Source organism: Melospiza melodia, unplaced genomic scaffold (genome assembly GCF_035770615.1).
Source record: "Melospiza melodia melodia isolate bMelMel2 unplaced genomic scaffold, bMelMel2.pri scaffold_45, whole genome shotgun sequence".
NCBI classification, from domain to species: Eukaryota; Metazoa; Chordata; class Aves; order Passeriformes; family Passerellidae; genus Melospiza; species Melospiza melodia.
Genome location: NW_026948772.1, coordinates 2,532,091 through 2,553,673, shown reverse-complemented (window position 1 = coordinate 2,553,673; position 21,583 = coordinate 2,532,091). Strand labels below are relative to the sequence as shown.

General features: G+C 52.9%; 1 pseudogene; it reads right to left on the bottom strand.

Moving 5' to 3' along the window:
* The window catches only part of LOC134434653 (zinc finger protein 850-like), a 123,871-nt pseudogene that overhangs the window by 84,980 nt on the left and 17,308 nt on the right, over window positions 1-21,583 (bottom strand).

Sequence of the window (21,583 nt, the reverse complement as noted above, 5' to 3'; positions counted from 1 at the left end):
GTCGGGCTTCTGGAGCAGAAGTGGCTTTTCAGAGCCCAGCCAGGAATGAGCCCTGGGGCAGCAGCTCTGCAGTGGTGGCATCAGGACGGGCTGCCAAGGGAGGCTTCTGGCCATGGCCTGCAAGCAGCTGCTGCTGCCAAGGTGCCTTTGGTGCCTCAGGCTCTCCCTGGCACAGCTCCCAGCACAGCACTCTGCCCTTGTACCCGAACCCTTCCCTGTGCTGGGGCTGGCCTGGGGCTTTTCCTGCAGCGGGACCTGCCCTGCTGATGGCACTGAAAAGGCAGTTCCTGCTGGAGCAGGAGGCTCTGCCTGCAATGGGCTCCAACAACTCTGGCAAGGCCCTGTTTGCAAAGCCCCCAGTGGGAAATTAAGGAGGGGAGTCACACTGCTTTTGGGGTGAATAATGCTGAAACCGGCCTGACTCCTCCATCCCAAAGTTCAACATCCTCAGAGAGAGCTGAAGCTGTGGCAGAGGTGGAAAAATCCCCCGAGAAAGGAACAACCAAATGACACCACTGAGAGCTTCTGCAGAGCTGCTGAGCTGGCCCAGCCTGGGCACATCTGACTGACAGGGCAGCACCTCAGACTAGAAAAGCCCCGTCCCAAATATTAATGGCAGCATCTTTTGACATTTCCCTTCTTGGGGGGTGTGGAACTTCCTCACTGCAGTGGGGATACCCCTCAAGGTCACTGCTCCAGCCTGAGTTGAAGGGATTTGCCCACAGTCATTGGTCTGCAGGAGTAACATCAAGCTCTGCATAATTACAGATTTTGCTTTAATGCAGTTCCTTTGAAATAATTTCTTAGTGCCCTATGTAATATATTATACATCTTTTATATTTATGATTTAGGCAATTTTCTCTAATCATTACCATAATATATCATACATATTTATATAAAAATATCTGGTGTGCCATCCCTAATCCTGTGGGACAAATTCTACAAAGATTTAATTCCAACTTTATAATTCTTTACACACAAACTCTGTAAAAGTCTGGAACTCAGATTGGAAACCGCTGCTCCAAGGCTACTCTCACAGAAGACATTGAGAAAGCCTGGAGGTCCTTGGGGGTATTTTGGGATCTGTGGGGGCTACTGGGGCTCCTTTCTGCACCTCGTGACTCAAGAGGAGCTTCTCTAATAAACATTGCCTGAAGCTTCCACTGTGCCCATGACAGGAACCCCTGTGAGTGTCTGGGACATCCCGGCTCTTTCGCAGCCTGGGGACTCCTGGGATGTCACCGTGGAGCCCCCGTGAGTGCCTGTGACAGATTGGTGCCTTTGCAGCCCAAGGTCCCCTGGGATGTCACCATGGAATGGCTGTGACTGCCTCTGACCACAGGGCTCTTTACCATCCCCAGAAAGCCCTGGGAGGTCTCCATGGAGCCCCTGTCTCTGCCTGTGACATTCCAGTTCTGGAAGAGCCTGGAGACTCTTGGAAAGTCCCCATGGAGCCCCTCTGAGGGCCTGTGATGAATCTGATCCTTAGTAGGCAACCATCAGCAGCATGCTGTTGTTATGGTCAGTTTCCATGGCAACCATCACCAGCCCCCTGTTGCTATGGTCAGTTTCCATGGCAACCATCACCAGCCCCCTGTTGCTATGCTCAGTCCCTCAACAGCTCCATGGAGACCCCATGCCGGGGTGGTTTCCATGGACACCAGCTCAGGCCTGCAGGCAGAGCCCGTTGCCATGGCAACCATTGGCAGCCCCATCCCCAGGCTCATGGGATCCCAGAACCACAGAATTGGCTGAGCTGGGAGGGACCCATCAGGATCCTCAAGTCCAACTGCCGGCCCTGCACAGGACACCCCAACAATGCCAGCCTGGGCCTGGCAGTGCTGTCCAAACGCTGCTGGAGCTCAGAGAGCCCTGGAGCTGGGACCCTTCCCTGGGGAGCCTGGGCAGGGCCCCAGCAGCCTCTGGGCAAAAACCTTTCCCTGACATCCAACCTGAGCCTGCCCCAACTCAGCTGCAGCCGTTCCCTCCACTCCCGTCCCTGGGCACCAGAGGGAACAGGTTCCCACAGCCCCAGCCAGGGACCCGCTCCCAAGGCTGTTGCCATCACCACCAGGGCTGGGACCATCTGGGATGCTCGGTTTCCACGAGCCAGGATTCAGGAATTGGGTACCCCAATTTTCTGCTCCCACTAAAACTGCGCTGCCCTTGCTGCCCTCCCACCTCCCCTGGAAAGCACAAAAGGGAAAGATCCTGGGCTGGGATAGGAACGATTTATTGGGAACAGCAACAATATAAGGAACAAATGGAACAGAAATTTTATTGATAACAGAAAAACTATTTACAGGGAAAACTAAACGCAATTCACTGGGTCTGCCTGGCCACAATTTCCCCTGCCTGGAAAGGACACCCTTCTCTTCAGGGAGAGAGAGAGTCCCTTTCCTGCCCCTAGCAATGACCTGAGGTGGGAGTAAATGTAATGACAGGGCTATGGCCAGACCCTCATGTTCTTCCATCCCACATCATATAATTGGCAGAGGCAGGAAAAGGTACAGCTGTCTTCCCAGCATGGATCACAGGGAAAATGGGTCCCCAGGGCTCTTCCCAACGTGGGTTCTCCCATGGGGGATAAAGCTGGAGCAGTGCATGAACTCCTCCTGCAGTTGGGACATGTGCAGGGTTTCTTTTACTGGTGACTCCGTTGGTGTCTGGTCAAGTGAGAGCTGCTGGAGAAGCTCTTCCCACACTGAGGACACTCATAGGGCCTCTCAACCGTGTGAATCTGCTGGTGCTGGACGAGATCAGAACTGGTGTGAAACTTCTTCTGACACTCAGGGCACTTGTGGGGCTTCTCCCCAGTGTGGGTCATTTGGTGGATGATCAGTGGGGGCCTCCTAGTAAAGGTCATCCCACATTCCCAAAACTTGTATGGCCTTTCCCCAGTGTGGATCCTCTGGTGGCAGCTTGAGAGAGACTTCAGACTGAAGCTCTTCCCACATTCCCCACATTCATAGGGCCGTTCTCTGGTGTGGGTCTTCTGGTGGGAGAACAGGTTAGAGTTCTGGCTAAAGCTCATCCCACATTCCCCACACTCGTAAGGCCTCTCCCCAGTGTGGGTCTGCTTGTGCCTGATGAGGTGGGAGTTGCGCTTGAAGCCCTTCCCGCAGCTAGGGCAGAGGAAGGGTCTCTCATCCGTGTGAATCCGCTCATGCAAGAGGAGATCAGAGCTGGTGTGAAACCTCTTCTGACACTCAGGACACTCGTAGGGCCTCTCCCCAGTGTGGATGTGCCGGTGGCTGACAAGGGTGTAGTTGCGCTTGAAGCCTTTTCCACAGTCAGGGCAGCAGAAGGGACTCTCATCTGTGTGAATCTGCTGTTGCTGGAGGAGACTGGAGCTGGTCCGAAACCTCTTCTGACACTGGGCACACTCGTAGGGCTTCTCCCCAGTGTGGATGCGCCGGTGCCTGATGAGGGCGGAGCTGTAGCTGAAGCCCTTCCCACACTCCTGCCGTGCCTCCCAAGGAGCTGGGACAAGGTCCAGCAGCTCTGATGGTTCTGCAGTTCCACAAGGGCCCCTGGTTCAATGAGTTTCCCTACTGCCAACAGCGGTTCCTTGGTTCCCATGATGCCCTGCTGTGTCACCATGGATATTTGGTGCCATGCAGTTCTTCAGTGTCACAATGTCCTCCCTCGCTCCATGAGCTTCCACAGTGTCACAATGGCCTCCTTGGATGGGCAGTGTCACCATGGACCATTGGCTCCATGCAGCCCACTGTGTCACCATGGACTCCTTGGTTCCATGAGGTTCTGGAGGTGTCTCCATGGTCTCCTTGGATCCACACTGTCACAATGGACCACAGTATCCATGTGACCCTGTTGTGTCACCATGGCCCCTTGGTTCCATGGGACCCCAGGGTCACAACTGACTCCTTGTTTCCACGTCACCCCCTCAGTCCCAAAATGGCCCCTTCATTCCATGATGAACAACAAAAGTTTTGTAGGAACATTAAACAAATCCTGCTTAACACACGTGGGAACATCTGTTTGCATTCAAGAGAGAGGTTTAAGGTGAGGATGGCACCAGCAGCTTCCATCTGCAACAGAGATCCAGGGAAAGAGAATTCTGCAGGAAGCAGATCTGCTGGGAGGGGCGCAGGGCTTTCGGCCAACTGGCAACACCTTGTGTTGAAGGCCTTTGGTAGCTGAAATGGCTTCCTTCCAGTTGGCCCCATGTCCAGTTCCGGGGGCGGAATTTGACATCAAGGTGGGACCTATCACAGGGGAGGTACCCAGAGAAAAGGCAGGAAAGGGGGATGAAGGTAGGAGGGAATCTGAAATGGACATCTCCCTAACAGGAGTATTGCCATCTTGTGATTTATAGGAAGGGGGATTAGGTCTACGGGATGAAGGAATGTGGTCAAGGGTGTATCTCAGGGCAGCATGGCCACTACCACCCTGAGGAGAGGACAGAAAAGGAGGGAAGATGGCAGGCAGCAGATGGCTTGTGTGTGCCAAAGGGCAGGCTCCATCTCCCATCCTGTTCTCAGGGAACGTGGGTTCAGAAATGTGGGGGGCGGGTTGAATAAACCAGGACAAAGGGTTTGAACCATGAACTTGTTAAATGATCCTATAAATTGAATGAAACAACAGATAAAATTTCCCAACTTTGAACATTGCTTGTGTTTGTAAAATATAAACTTTTCCGCAACAACATCCCAAAATGATAACTGAAAGATAGGATCAACAGAGATATCAGGAAACTCCTTAAACAACCAGTGAACAAAATATTTTAAACTCTCCTGAGAAAATGAACTCCCCTCTAAGTTTAAAACTCTCCAAAATTTAACAAAAACATCCTTTTCGGCTTGGGACTGATTATTTCCCATAGTTTCCCCCAATGGAAGAGGGATTTCCCACTCGCAGGAGCAGAAAATCAAAAGCCTGAACACCTGGGAGCTCTCTGCCACTCAGTCACTCACTCTCAGTCTCACAGGCAGAATCTTCAGCCAAAGTGGGGCTTGTGGGGCTGTCAGTGAAGTTGGTACCACAGATGTTGAAGGGATTGTTAACTTCTTCTTCAATGAGATTCGATAAAACTGAAGTCTCACTTCAGTGTTGTGGCTGACCTGAAGGGGAACAGCTTCCAGTGACGTCTGGCTGGCAGGATCACCGCTGGAGACGCTCACAGGGAACTCAACAAATCAGGTCCCTATTCGGGTGCCATGTGTAGCACCATGGCTCTACTGAGGCCCTTGGAGGTCCAGCACTCATGACCCCAAAGCTCACTGCTACCTTAGAAAGTCGACAGAATAGGCAGGATGGATCTTTGTATTTTCTCCAGAAAACTGGGTTTATTGGTACAGGAACAGGCTACACAGCTGAAAAGGCTCCAGGGATGAAGACAGGGTGTAGGCTGAGGGAACAGGGCCTTATATGGGGTAGTGAGGGTGGAGCTGAGGGTCAGGGTCCAATGGATATGGGGGGAAATGGTGCAAAGGATGGGTCAGAGGTCAGATCAGCCAATAGGGAAAAAGGGTGAAAGAATGCCGCAAACTAGGGCCAATGGAGGGACAGAGAGAGAAGAACATTCAAGGACTAAACAAACGTGGGCAATAGGAGCTGAACTAGGGTAATTAGGCCAATGGGGTAACATAACGTGACATAAATCAGCATGTGCCTGAAAAGATCAGTGGGATCTCACCCTAACCTGAAAGCATAGTCGTCTTATCTGGAACCAGTCCTCCATGTATAGGGGACTGAGACTCTGATGGTAGGCCTCTGGGCCTCCACACACCCTCACAGCTGGCCCAGGGCAGGTCTGGAGTGATCTTGGTGGCACGTGGGCTTGGCACACATGTGAGGAGGGTGTCTGTATTCAATGGAGAACTCAGGAGTTTTAGATTACAAAAATAAAAAAAGAAAACCACTCTTTGCCTGAGTGCAGCCAGTTCTCCAAGCTAAGCTGGCCTCAAGTGACAAAGGAGGGACAGAATGGGGTTGGCAAATGTGGAGCAAGGTGGTGCACACAGGGTCAGACCTCAAGGCACAGCTTCTCTGATCAGGCCAGACTGCTTGAGGAGAGTCCCTGAGTCACTATCAGTCACTGAATGCCATGATCACCTCTGCTCTAAAGAGAACAACATATCTTTAAAAGAAGAATGTGGATTTATTAGAAGCTCTTTGAAATATTTCTCCATAACTATACAAGAAGAAATTCCTAGTGATTTGTACAACAGAAGAAGGAAATCAAGGCAGAGCCATGGTTTATCAGGACTTGCTTGATCCTCATGAGCCTCACTGTGCATTTGGAGCTGAACCCTGGAACCTCAGGGCCTGAGAAGAGAATGCACAAACCTTTCCAGGAGTCAAAGTCAGAGGAAAAACTCAAAGTGTCTCAAAGCATGAATGGGTCCCACTGAGGTACATCCCAACACAGGCTCTTCATGGACTCCTTGGAGAATTGGAGGCCAGGATGGCACAAAAACTTCTCAGAGACTCAGTGTGGAAAGGAAAATCCAAAGTACCTTAAAAACCTTGAGTATCTCAAGGTATTAATGAGCTCCACTGAGTGTCAGTACAAAGCTCTCAAGGGTCGTTAAAGCAGATAATTGGAGCCATGATTGCACAAACCTCTCACTGAGTCTGTATCAAAAGGGAAACGCCAAGTACCTTAAAATACCTGAAGTATACTGAAGCATTAATGAGCCCCACTGAGTGTTGTTACTGACAAAGCCTCTCCAGGGACTAATTACAGCAGATAATTGGAGGCAAAGATAGCAAAAACCTCTCAGACACTCCAAGGCAAAAGCCAAACCCAAAGTCCTTTGAAAAACCTGCAGTCCCTGCAGGGAGCATTAAAGAGCTCCCAGGGGCATTCCTGAGCAAGGCTCCCCAGGGACTCCTTCCAGCAGATCCTTGAGGCCACTGGGATGTGGGCTAGGGGGGATGCTGAGGGCAGGACAAGGGGCTGACAGTGCCCAGCCTGGCTGGGGCTGTGCCAGGAGGCCCCCGTGCCTCAGGACAAGATGTCTCCTCCCAGCCCTTGGTTCCCCAGGGCACCAAGACTTGGCTTCTCTTTGTCCCCACGTGTCAGCACTGCCCCCAGTTCTCTGCTCTGCCTGGGGTCTGGGGACACTTTCTCAGTCATGTCCCTCAGTGGGACCCATTAAAAGTCCAAGCAACTTTGGAGTTGGACTCTGACTTGGAGTTCTGGTGAGGTTTTTTCAGCTCCCTCTCAGCGACTGATGGTCAGGGCCTGAGCACAAAGCCCCAGAGGCTCATTAAAGTCCTTGTGCTGTGTCTGTGCTGCTGAGCTGAGCCTGGCACAGAGGCAGTTCCTGGTAACCAAGAAGAGCTTCAAAAGCACATTTCTCTTGATGAGCAACTCTTCTCCCAGCCCAGCAGGGCTGGGGTACTGCCTGCAGCCACTCCGGGCACAGCACAGAGGCACAGAGAGCTTCAATCAATCAGGGCTGGGAAGGTGCTGAGAAGTGCCTGGGGCACAATCACTGCCAGCCCTTGGCACAGCAACCTCTGGCTGCAGGACAATGCAGCTGCAGCTCCTGGAGTGATCTCCTAAAGCTGGAACATCCCAATGCCTACAGACTCTGTGAGTACAACTCTGGGTGTTTCTGGTGCAGGGGAGGTGAAATGCTCATGAAGCTCAGACATGCTTAGGGGTTCTAATAAGTCATAGAATATTTCCAAGACAAGCTTTTTAATAAAAGTGAGGAAATTTACAAAGAGTTCAAGTATTCAGTTTCCTAATATTGGAGAATGTCAGGAAGGGAGGGTTAAATATTAAAGATAGTATGAATTGCTAATCATTATGTTCTTCAAGTCTCTGAGATATCCGGACTGTTGGTTTTAGCGATCAATAGATTCACAGGAGATCCCTAAAGTGCTTTCAGCCACTCTGCCCAGGGACAGCACCAGCATCACCTTTGCTGGACCCATCAGGCTCAGTCTGAGCTGTCCTTTCTCCCACCTGCAAAGAGAACCTGCCCCAGCCAGTGCCCTGCAAGCAGCCAGGGTTCTGTCAGGCCAAGGAGAGTGCACAGAGATTTGGGGTCTGTGAGTGCTGGCAGGGAGAGATCAGGCACAGGGAAACACCTGCAGGAGGGAAATCTGCAGGAAGCAGAGAGAAGATCAGGCAAGGAGAGAAAACAAAACCCAGAATTGCTGTGGCAGGGAGAGTTTAGAGATGTCCACAGGATCCCCTCCAGTGCAGCCCCTCCCTCTGAACAAGCCCCCTCCCTCCTGTGCCCCCAGCCCAGCCTGTGCCCTCAGGGCCAGGTCTCAAAGGCGTGCAGCCCCTCCTGTGCAGGCAGAGCTGCAGCAGAGCCGTGGGGCAGCTCTGCAGCCCCGGGCCCAGTTCCCTCTGCAGAGCACAGGGCTGGGAACAGCTGCCCAGCACTGGGGGCTCTGGCCGGGGGACACAGCTGGCTCAGAGTGATGCTGTCCCTAGTGCCCGGCTCTGGGCAATGCTGTCAGTGCAGCCAGGGAAGGAGCTGCATCTCCCTTCGTCCAATGCCATCATAAGGACACTTGGTGGTCTCCCTGAGATTTCAGTCCAAGCTGGGAGCTCCAATCCAGGGTGCAAACGTGTCCCAGAGCATCTCTGAGTTGTATAATTGATGGGGAAATCAGAGGTGTTCTGACACTGAAAATGCTGCTATTGGGTTGGTGAAATGAGCAATGTGACTCCTTGGCTACAAATGTGGAGCTGGGCTGTGGTGGATCCATCTGCTCTCAGCAGTACCTGGGGGGTTTTAAGAGAAATGTGGGAGTGTGAACACCCTACATTTGAGAAAACTGAAAGTTCACAGAAACTCCAAACAGAATGAAGGGACAGACCATCTCCCCTGACTCTCCACTCATCATCTTGCCTTATGGAACTCACTCTCATCTACTGGAGGGCAGAAATAATGCTGATGGTTTCAGATATCCAAGAATACCAGGAGACACATGGGGGGAGCTTATAAAGAAAACTTCAAAACTCTTAAACACAAAACCATGTCCATGTATGTTACAGAGGATGGTATATGGGAAATGGCTTTGATTTTGGATACAAATATCCTCTAACACTTCACTTTCCTTTTCTCCATGAACAGGTCCCCACGTGCAGCCCCAGCAAATGTCCAACAGCAGCTCCATCAGCCACTTCCTCTTGCTGGCATTGGCAGACACCCGGCAGCTGCAGCTCCTGCACTTCTGCCTCTTGCTGGGCATCTCCCTGGCTGCCCTCCTGGGCAACAGCCTCATCATCAGCGCCATAGCCTGCGGCCACCACCTGCACATGCCCATGTTCTTCTTCCTGCTCAACCTGGCCCTCAGCGACCTGGGCTCCATCTGCACCACTGTCCCCAAAGCCATGCACAATTCCCTCTGGGACACCAGGAACATCTCCTACACAGGATGTGCTGCACAGCTCTTTTTTTTTGTTTTCTTTATCTCAGCAGAGTATTTCCTCCTGACCATCATGTGCTACGACCGCTACGTGTCCATCTGCAAACCCCTGCACTACGGGACTGTCCTGGGCAGCAGAGCTTGTGCCCACATGGCAGCAGCTGCCTGGGCCAGTGCCTTTCTCTATTCACTGCTACACACGGCCAGTACCTTTTCCCTGCCCCTGTGCCATGGCAATGCCCTGGGCCAGTTCTTCTGTGAAATCCCACAGATCCTCAAGCTCTCCTGCTCCAAATCCTACCACAGGGAACTTGGGCTCATTACAGTTAGTGTCTGTTTGGTGTTTGGTTGTTTTCTGTTCATTGTTTTCTCCTATGTGCAGATCTTCAGGGTTGTGCTGAGGCTCCCCTTTGAGCAGGGACAGCACAAAGCCTTTTCCACCTGCCTCCCTCACCTGGCCGTGGTCTCCGTGTTCATCAGCACTGCAGTGTTTGCAAACCTGAAGCCCCCTTCCCTGTCCTCCCCATCCCTGGATCTGGCAATGTCAGTTCTGTACTCGGTGGTTACTCCAGCCCTGAACCCCCTCATCTACAGCCTGAGGAACCAGGAGCTCAAGGCTGCAGTGAGGAGACTGATGACTGGATGCTTTCAGGAACATTAAACTGCTGCGCAATTTCTGCAAAACACTTTTAATAAAGCTAGTTTTTGATACTTCTTGTTGGTTTCATTTTGGAGATTATTTTCCTTTGTTTTAGTTTTTTCATATTGTCCACAAAGAAATGTCATTTCTTGTGCCATTTCTCATTTTGTTTCTCTCCACTTCCCTGTGGCCACAGACTGTGTCAAAGAGGGGCTGTGCACTTGGTGGCTTTAAAGGAACTAAAGGATCTCCCAGCAGAATTTTCTGCAGAGATGCCCTTTTGTTGCCTTCTCTGGAGCTGAAGCAGCAATGTCTGTCTGCAGAGATGGGGGTAGATCAGTGGTGGCACAGCAGCTCTGCTTCTGCTGGCCACACCATTCCTGATCCAGACCAGGAGCCATTTGCCTTCTTGCCCACCTGGGCACACGGCTGGCTCATGTCCAGCCTGCTGTCCATCAGTCCCTGCAGGTCCCTTTCTGCCTGGCTGCTGTCCAGCCGCTCTGTCCCCAGCCTGTAGTGCTGCAAGGGTTGCTGTGGCCAAAGTGCAGGACCCAGCACTTGGATTTGTTAAACCTCACCTTGTTGGATTTTGGCCCTGGATGCAGCCTGTCCAGGGCCCTGTGCAGGGCCGCCCTACCCTCCAGCAGATCCACACTCAAACCCAGCTTGGTGTCATCTGCCAAGATGTCCTTGGTTCCATGGAGCCCCTCAGTGTCACAATGGCCTCTTGGTTACACCAGGCCCTGCACTGTCACACTGGTCTCCTTTGTTCCATGGGGCGCCCAAATGTGACAATGGTCTCCTTGGTTCCATGGGGCTTCACAGTGTCACAGTGTTCTCATTGGTGCTGCTTTTTCACAGTGGCCTCTCGGTTCCATGGGGCCCCAGACTGTCACAATGGCCCCATGGTCACATGAGGTCCTACACTGTCACCATGGTGTCTGTGGTTACACAAGTCCCCTCAGTATCACAATGAACTCCTTGTTTCCACAAGGCCCCACAGTGTCACAATGTTCTTCCAGATCCCTTGAGGCCTCATAATGTCACAGTGGTCCTTTGGTTACACAGGATCCTGCAGTGTCACAATGTCCCCTTGGTTCCATGAGGCCCCGCAGTGTCAGAACGGCCCCTTGGATCCACTGGGCCCTGGAGTCTCCCAATGGTCTCTTTGGTTTTGCAGTGTCAAAATGGTGAAACCCTTTGGTTACACAAGGCTCTGCAGTGTCACAATGGCCTCTGTGGGACCACAAGGACCCAGAATGTCACGGTGCACTCCCTGGGTCCGTTTGGCCCCAGAGCACCACAGTGGACCCCTGGTTCTGTGGTGCTGCATGGTGTCACCATGGTCCTCTTAGTTCCATGAGGCCCTGCAGTGTCCCAATGGCCCCAGAGTGTCCCAATCATCACAGAATGACAGAATCAAATAGGCTGGAAAAGACCTTTGGGATCATCATGTCCAACCAATGCCCTAATACTGCCTTGTAACACAGACCATGCCACTTAATGCCACTGGAGAGGGACAGTGACTCTGCCACCTCCGCCCTGGCCAGCCCATTCCAATGCCCACTCGTCCTTTCTGTGAAGAACTTCTTCCTATTTTCCAGCCTAAACCTCCCCTGATGCAGCTTAAGGCTGTGTCTTCTTGTCCTGCCCTCCAGCAGATCCACACTCACACCCAGCTTGGTGCCATCTGCAATTTGTGAATGGTGGACTTGATCCCCTCACCCAGATAATCAGTGAAGATATTAAACAGGACTGGGCCCAACACAGATCCCTGGGGGACACCACCAGTGCCTGGACACCAGCTGGGTGCAGCACCATCCCAACCGCTCTCTGGACCCAGCCTCCAGCCAGCTCTTAAATCTCCCAGCGAGGAGGGAACCTGCCCAAGCCGTGGGCTGCAGCTTTTCCTGGGAATGCTGTCAGAGACAGTGTCAAAGGCTTTGCTGAATTCCAGGCACACAACATCCACAGCCTTTCCTGCATCCACAGGCGGGTCACCTGGTCATAAAGGGAGACCAGGTTGGTCAGGTAGGACCTGCCACCCCTAAATCCACGCTGGCTGGCTCTGACTCCTTGGCCATCCTGTGGGTGCCCTGGGATGGCACTCAAGGTGATCTGTTCCATAACCTTGCCAGGTACCCAGGTCAGGCTGGCAGGCCTGGAGTTCCCCAGATCCTCCTTCCAGCCATTCTTGGGGATGGGCTCACACTGGCACCTCCAGTCCCCTGGGCCCTCCCTGCTGGGCCAGCACTGATGGTAAATGATGGAGAGCAGCTTGGGGAGCTCATCCACCAGCTCCCTCATCCCCCTGGGATGGATCCTATTCTATCCCATTCACCTGTGGGCATCTGAGTGGCTCAGCAGGTCACCAACTGATTCCTCCTGGATTACAGGGGGGGCTGTTCTGCTCCCTGTGCCCATCTACCAGCTCAGGAGAATACTTGTCCTAAGGACAGCCTGTCCTAATATTGAAAATTGAGACAAACAAGGTGTTAAGCAGTTCAGCCATTTCCTTATCTTTACTTACTATCTTCTCCACTGCATCCAATAAAGAGTAGAGGTTCTCCTTCGCCCTCCTTTTGCTAAAAAATTTTTATACAATAATTTTTTTTTCTTTAAAGGATGGGTCAGCTTAAGTTTTGATTGAGCTTTCACCACTCTAATGTTCTTTCTGATAACCTAAAGACATCCTTAAAACTTCCTGCCGTGCCAGTCCTTTTTGCACCTGAGTCCCCACAAAAGCTCCATGGGCAGCCAGGCTAGTAATTTTCCTCACTAGCTCATCTTTTGCCACACTGGGACAGGCTGCTCCTTCCCGCTTATGATTGCTTTCTAGAAATGTGTCCATCCTTCCTGGATCCCTTTGTTTTTAAGGGATGTTTCACTTAAAAAAATCAGGACCTGATTTGGTACTCCCCAGATCAGCATCCTAAACAGGCCAAAGTCTGCCCTTCCTATTTCCAGTGCAGAAGTTTTGTTGCTGCCCCTCCTTCTTTCACAGAACATTGAAAACTTGATTATTTCATGGTCACTGTGCCCCAGGCAGCCTCTGAGCCCCTCATCTGCCACCAGCCCTTCTCTGTTTGTGAACAGCAGCAGACAGAGCTATCCTTGGAAGCGGGAGTGTTACCAAAAATTCAGTAAACCAGAAAACTCCTTAACCCCAATGTAGCATAAAGAAGCAGCATTCTTTATTCAGCTGGATGCACGGGGATAGCTTCTTCCAAAGCCGTGCATGCTCAGTACAGGAAAGTTTCTGTTTATATTCTGTATTTTGCACACATATTCATTGATTGTCCTGGACTAAACACACATATGATAATCATTTCCCCAAAATCATCCTCTCCCCTTTACCCATGTGTTCTTCTGTCCTGGGGGTCTCTGGTGGTCCCTGGTGTGTGGTAGTCAGGGAGAGGCGCTGTGGAACTCGCGATGTCACGGAAAGCAAGGACCCTCTGTTTCCCGTAGATAAGACCCTCAGTTACTCATAGATAAGAAACTAACAATAGGAATGTGGCCCAACTAACAGTAAAGTCAGCAACTTTCCACTCCTCACTCAGTACTTTTCCATTCCCTACTAACCATAGATAAGAAGGACAAACCCCTTTTTGACGTAGAGACCCCTAAGACTATAAGACCCCATGAGAAGAAGTAATAAACGCCTTTTGACCGTCCACCACATTGGTGTCTGCGTATGTCATTGGCCCGAACGGCCCTGGAGAGTGGGCCGTCGAGCTGTACCTCAGAACCAGGTCGCCTGACTAGATCCAGAAGGCAACATTTTGGTGCCGGGACCTGGGAAAGCGGCTTGCGCCTGGGGAATGGGGATTCTCCTGGAAAGAGGACGGCGGCTGTGGCAGCAGGTCTGACCACAGCGTAGGGGACGCCCTGGGACCCGCTTGGGCCATGGAATCCACAGCGAAGGTCGTAAGTCAGGCTCATGAGCAATGGGGAATTAAAGGTGAGCTCAGGAATTCTAATCTTGCTATTGCAAGGCTCCTAGAGCTGGGGACGATCGAACGTCCGGTAAATATATTATATTCGGAAGCGCGGGAGAAGTGCACTGCCGCCTCAGCAGAGGACTCTAAGTCCGCAGGCAGTGGTAAAAACCTCAAAGCGTGGGGGAAAGTAGAAGAGGCCCTATGCAACACGTTAGAAGAACAGGAGACGCGGGAAGCCGCGTGTATACGTTTATTAGCTACACCAAAGCCGGGGGTGGGGGTCGCGACGCAAACCACCTCTGAGAGTGATCGGATTGAAGGCGGGAATATGCGGGGGCCGGGCGCGTTCCACCCTTTCCCAAGCCCGAGCCCAGACCCCCCAGAGCCCCCAGGAGACCCCCTGGAACCCCCAGGGGACCCCCCAACCTTCCCGCGGAGCCCGCCGGGTCCTAGCCCGCCCGCGGAACCGTCCGAAAAAGCCGCGGTTTCTCTATCTGTCTCTTCCACGCCGGCCACCGGTCCGGCGCAAGAAGCAGAGCAGCGCGCGCGATGCTTCTGGCAGGGACTCGCAGAGGAGGCGCGGAACGAGGCCGGATTGTTGGACCCCACCGGGATTGGTAAAAACTCGCCCCTGCCATGTGCGTTTAAAAATGGTGCCCAACCACATGGCGAGGGCGGAAGGGAGGAGGCGGGGGGCGGAAACGGAGTCAGCCTGCTTAACAACGCATGCGCGGGCGAGCGGGGAGACGGGGCGGCCCCCGCGGAGGAGCGTAAGACCAACCAGAGCGCTCTATCCAAATTAGGTCCTTATGGGGTAAGGACCTCCCCCAGCAGGAGGCGGGGAGAGCCCAGTGGGAGGGAGCAGCACCACCCCCGAAGGGAGGAGCGAGGTCGAAGCTGAACAAAATGGCACGGAGCGCCGGAAGTGTACCGGCAGTCAGCTTCCGTCTCAGAGTCAAGTAACAGCTGCTCAGACAGCTCGGAAGAGCTGACCGAGTCCGGCTGGGACTCGGAAACCGAGAGAGCAGAATTAATGCGGTTTCGAGCGAAACCGAATAAAGCTTTAAACAATATCGAGAAACAATCGCAACACAAACTCAGCGATTGGGGAAAAATAAAAGCAGCCTGTGGGGACCGGGCACCGGCAGCCTCCATGCACGCTTTCCCGGGGGGGGTTGCCGGAGCGCGGGGGAACCAACAAAGGGCATATGCCCCAGTTAACCCAAAAAAAGCAAAAGCGATTTCAGAAATAGGGATCAACTCAGATGTAGTACCCACTCTAGAGGACGACCTTTCTAGCAATAACGATCTGCTCACTTTTGATATTACGCAAATAAGCCGCATGCTTTTTGATGGGGCGGGCGGACTGTATCTAAGCAGGAATGGCAGGGCGACCACGTTAGCCCAGGCTTCCGGGGAAGGGCAGCAACTCAGCGAGCTGTCCCCAGCTGGCACAGCTTTCCCTGGCAGCACCCTCACTCCAAGCATCCCGGCCCCGGGGAAAAGGGACGTCCTTTCCATGCTCGGATTTCGGATTACAAATTTATCATGAGGGCCACTGCCGTACAGCCCCGCTGCCAATCAAATTGACTTGGAAATCATCAGACCCTGTATGGGTTGAGCAGGGCCCCCTGACAGAGCCTCGAGCGGCAGCCTTGCAGGAACTGGTCAACCGCGAACTACAAAAGGGTCACATAGAACCCTCCACCAGCCCATGGAACACCCCGGTATTTGTGATCCCCAAAGGTCTGGACAAGGCTATCGTCTCATCCACGACCTGAGAGAAGTGAACAGGACAATCCGACCCCTGGGTCCAGTCCAGACACTGCTACCCGCGAACTCAGCCATCCCCGCAGGGCAGCCGTGCGCAGTACTGGATATCAAGGACAGTTTCTTTTCAATACCCCTGCACCCTGAGGAAGAGAATGATTCACCTTTTCCGTGGCGTTTTGGAACGGCGAGCGGCCCAACCTTCGCTTCCAATGGAGAGTGCTTCCACAAGGCCTGGTCGACAGCCCGACCATATGCCAAATCACCGTGGACAAAGCACTGATGCCAGTCCGACACTCCAATCCCACCGCAACCATCATCCAGTACATGGACGACATCCTGGTCGCAGCACCATCGACAAGCCAAGTGGATCACCTGGTGACCACAATCACAGAGACCCTTCAGGCCAACGGCTTCGAGATCGCGAGCGCAAAGATCAAGAGAGGACCCTGCGTGACCTTCCTGGGAGTAGGAATTACAAGCTCCTACGTGACACCCCCCGAGATGAAGACTAACCGAGACGTCGAGACGCTCCACGACGTGCAACGCCTGGTGGGATCGCTGCAGTGGCTTCGCAACATCGTCCTGATTCCTCCCGAGGTCATGGACCCTCTGTACGACCTCCTGAAAGGAAAGCACCCCTGGGAACCCAAGGAGCTGATGCCGCAAGCAACGAGCTCCCTCGACTTCATCGAAAGCCAGATGTCCACTGGCACACTTGCCAGGTGGAACCCTGCCATGCCACTGGAATTGTACATCCACTTTACACCGAAGGGGGGAGTGGGAGCACTAGCTCAAGGACCTTCTGAAAAGGCCTGGCCGATCCAATGGGTGGTCCTCGGAAGACCCTCTCGTGCATTCTCCCCAGGAATCAAATGCATCGCCAGCCTCATCATGAAAGGCAGGAGACTCGCTTTGAAACACCTAGGGACAGAGCCGACAAGCATCCACCTTCCGTTTCGCAAGCAGCCGACCACGGAGTCAGCCACAATATTGGAGTACCTGGCCCTTGCTCTCTCCGGCTTCGGAGGAGAAGTCTCCTACTCCTCCAAGCCACCCTGGACTAAGTTGCTGACCGTAGTCGACATGGACATGCCACCGAAGGTCAAGGACAGCCAGCAGTCAGGACCAACGGTCTTCACAGACGCTTCTGCCACAACTTCAACTTCAGCAGCAGTGTGGCAGGCAGGAGAGCAATGGCACTGCGTCAAAGCGTGTGACCCCACACTGTCAGTGCAACAACTGGAGGCAGCAGCAGTGGTTTTGGCGTGCGGACTCTTCCAAGATGAACACCTCAACATCGTAACAGACTCTATATTCGTGGCAAGGCTCTGCCTAGCCATGGCAGGACCAGGAGTGTCAACATCAGCAGCAGCCCTAATGCTGGAAGAAGCACTCTCCTCGCGACAGGGCACCGTGTCAGTCATCCACATCAACAGCCACAACCCAGTCAAAGGTTACTTCCAGATCGGCAACGACAAAGCGGACGCCGCAGCAAAAGGCGTTTGGACCTTGCAAAGAGCTCGTCAACTGCACAAGTCGCTCCACATCGGAGTCAAAGCGCTGGCGAAGAGATGCGGAATCCCGACGGCGGACGCAAAACATGTGGTAGCCACCTGCCCTCATTGCCAGAAGTCACCCCTTTGGACCTGCGGGGTCAACCCAAGAGGTCTCAAGCCCTCAGAAATCTGGCAGTCGGACTTCACCTTGTGCGAACTGTTGAAGCCTCGAGCATGGCTTGCAGTGACAGTGGGCACTTATAGCGGAACGATCATAGCCACACAGCACCCCAAAACTAACTCCAAAGCCACAATTCAGCACTGGCTGACAGCCATGGCTTGGCTTGGTATCCCCAAGCAGATCAAAATGAACAACGGCTCCAATTTCACCTCCAAACAAGTACAGGAATTCGCCTCGAAATGGGGCATCACACTAGTGCAAGGCATCCCATATAACAGTACCGGACAGGCCATAGTTGAGAGAACAAACCAGACCCTGAAAACCAAGATAGAAGTGTTGGCAAAAGCAGAGGGCTTTGCCAATGCCATTCCCCGAGGAGATCAGGCACGTATGCTGGCAACCGCTTTGCTGGCACTGAATCAATTCCCTAGGGGAGATGAAACAAACAGTCCCATCCAAAAACACTGGGCCACTCGAACGCTAGAAGAGGGCCCACAGGTGGTAATTAGAAACGAGCTAGGTGAATGGGAATGGGGCTGGAGGCTGATGCTCACGGGGCGAGGGTACGCAGCTGTCAAAAAGGACGGCAAAATCAGGTGGTGTCCACTTAAGTCGATTAAACTGGACCTTCATAGCAAGCAGAATGGGACTGACAAGAATTGCGAGTCTTTGTTTACAGGACCTGCTCGTGGGACGTCCTCGTGACGCGTACATCCCGGTTCCAGACGAAAGTGACAGACCACCAAGCCGTCAGGCAGTGCCCGAGAGACCCGCACGGGTGAGACCCAAGCACCAAGGGTGTTTCTGTGTGATTTTGCTGTTGGGGCTTGTCGCCAGAGGGGAAGCCAGCCCAGACCACTACCCCCATCGGCCCTTCAGGTGGGTCATGCGACACCTTAGTAGTGGCAAAGCACTCAGAGAAATCACCATACCAAACACCCTATCCTTCGTGCTCCGCATCACCAACCAGTTTCCAGGACAGCCAAGGGTAAACCCCTATTCCCCACACGTCACACACTCGTACCTATCCTACTGGTGCCCAGCTTCAAACCCTGGGAAAAGCTACTGCAATCACCCAGGGTGGGGATATTGTGGGCACTGGGGCTGCGAAACCATAGTTACAGATGCCAGACCGTCGGGGCCTGGGTGGGATCCACAAGAGCCCGACAACTTCTTACAGTTCACCTGGGCACCCATCGGCTGCAAAACACCCTTCTTCTTTCACGAAAACTTCCATCGAAACCAACATAAAATCCCTAGATTTCGGGCATGCACTGATTACAACATGACGGTCTTGCAGCCAGATCACCCTAGCTGGGCCACAGGCAAAACGTGGACAGCGGTCCTTCAAGGGTCAAAAGAGAGGGTGAATGTGCAAATTATCAGGCTCCAGCCGTCGGCACCCCGAGCGGTCGGACCCAACAAAGCGATTAAAAGCGTGCCGAAAGGGAGAAACGTAACCTACCCCAAAACCTTACCCACAGGGGTCAGCAATGTCCCGACCGGTCAAGCAGAAACCTTTCAGATGAGCCGCTTAACCGAGTCAGACTCCGACCCAATCCTTCGTATGTTAGAAGCTACCTTTGTATCCCTGAATGAACCCAACCCTAACCTAACCGAATCCTGCTGGCCTTGTTATGATGTCAAACCCCCTTTTACGAAAGATTCGCTCTAAACACTCCCTTCAATTATTCCTCAGCCAAAGCCCCTCACCAATGCAGATGGAATACCCCTCGCAAAGGAATCACCCAGAGTCAAGTCACAGGCCGAGGCAGATGCTTTGGCAATGCAACCCTAGCTAGGCGGAGAGGCAACGTCTGCACCAAAATTGTCAAGCCTAACAGGAAAAACAATAAGTGGGTAATCCCATCCACATTGGGGATGTGGGTTTGCCAGCGATCCGGAGTGAGTCCTTGTATGTTCCTTCCCAAATTCAATGACTCTAACGACTTCTGTGTCCAAGGTTGTTGTTCCTAGGGTCCTGTACCACTCAGACGAAGAAATGTACCATCTTCTTGAGGGACCCAGCCGGATCCACAAAAGAGAAATAATAACAGGCATAACTATCGCAATCCTGCTCGGCCTGGGAGCAGCTGGAATGGCCACGGGTGTCTCAGCCCTAGCGACCCAGCACCAAGGACTGTCACAGCTGCAGGCAACGATTGACGAGGACCTGCAAAGGATCGAGACGTCCATCTCCTTTCTAGAGAAGTCGGTCTCCTCACTCTCAGAAGAGGTCTTGCAGAACAGGCGAGGCCTGGACCTCCTGTTTATGCAGCAAGGGGGCCTGTGTGCCACCTTGAAAGGGTTTCTATGCAGACCACACAGGAGTCGTGAGAGGCTCTATGGCAGAACTCCGGAACAGACTGGCTCAGAGGCAGAAAGACAGGGAAGCCCAACAGGGCTGGTACGAGTCCTGGTTCAATCAATCACCTTGGCTAACCACTCTGATTTCTGCCCTGATAGGTCCATTGGCGATGCTGTTTCTAACAGTCACCTTCGGACCATGCCTGCTGAACAAGCTGGTCTCGTTCGTTCAGAGCCGCCTGGAACGGACCAACATCCTGTTCATAGGGCGACGACAGTTGCTGTGAATTTAACCAGAGAATTCAACCAAGGAACACTGCCAGTCACAAGATTTTCCAAACTTGTCTGGCAAAAGCTTACTCAGGTTTCCCAAACCCCCTTTCCCTTGTCAAGTTACAACCTTATACCTCATTTCAGTACATATGTATATGACTACCTCATTCATTTGTGAAAAGGGGAGGGGGGAGATGTGGTAGTCAGGGAGAGGCGCTGCGGAAGAAACTCGCGATGTCACGGAAAGCCAGGACCCTCTGTTTCCCGTAGATAAGACCCTCAGTTACTCATAGATAAGAAACTAACAATAGGAATGTGGCCCCACTAACAGTAAAGTCAGCAACTTTCCACTCCTCGCTCAGTACTTTTCCATTCCCTACTAACCATAGATAAGAAGGACAAACCCCTTTTTGACGTAGAGACCCCTAAGACTATAAGACCCCATGAGAAGAAGTAATAAACGCCTTTTGACCGTCCATCACATTGGTGTCTGCGTATGTCATTGGCCCGAACGGCCCTGGAGAGTGGGCTGTCAAGCTGTACCTCAGAACTAGGTCGCCTGCCTTGATTCAGAAGGCAACACTGGTGCTCATTAATCCCAATGTTCCAGTGGGCCTGGCTGAGCTGGCAGGACACTCAGGATGGTGAATTTCCAGTTCCCTTCCCACACAATGGGCATTGTGTGGTTTCCACAGGCCTGGGGTTGTGGAGAACAAGCCCCAGGTGTCAGCTCACCTGGTGGAGACAATTTCTCATCTGCTAACATGAGGTCAAAGAATGGGCTGTGACATCACAGAGTGGGTTATGTGAGGTCATCAAAAAGCCATTATAGACTGCCTCTGTGACATCACAGGGCAGGTATCTGACATTCCAGAGCAGACTGACATAACAGAGTTGGTTGTGACATCCCAGAGGGGCTGTGTGACATCCCAGCAGGGCTGTGTCAGGTCACTGGGTTGGTCACTCTGCCCCAGCTCCCCCTCACAGTTTCTCCCAACAACTCCAATGCTGTTCATGCCCAGCAGGGTCCCCCGGGATCCCCCCGGCCCACCAGGAGCCACAGCCTCCACCAAAGGATGTTCTACAGGATCCACCCCAGAGCCTGACAGGGGACAAGAGGCCAGGGCTGTGTGACCAGGACATCAAGGATGGGGATTATCCAGGTCACTGTGGCCTGGGTTGGGTTCCCCAGGGCAGGAAAGATGTCTGGCAGCTGGAGCAGGGTCTGGGAAGGGCCTCCAAGGTGGGGCTGGAGCCCTTGGGCTGTGAGCAGAGGCTGAGGGAGCTGGGCTTGTCCAGCCTGGAGCAGGGAAGGCTGAGGGGCTCCTCATCCCAGCCTGGCAGTGCCAGCGAGGAGGGGATGGAGAATACAGAGCCAGGCTCTTCACCGGGGGGCCTGGTGGGAGAGAAAAGCCAATTGGTGGAAGGAGAAAGAGGGTAGACCAGCCAGGACAGGAGGAGATTAAATGAGTCAGGCTGGTTTCAGCATTTCCTCACCACCAAAAGCAGCCTGACCCCCTTCTCCATCCATCACTGACAGATTTGCAAATCAGGAATTGTTCTGAGCACTTTTGCTCCCACACCAGGACAAGTATGATGATAC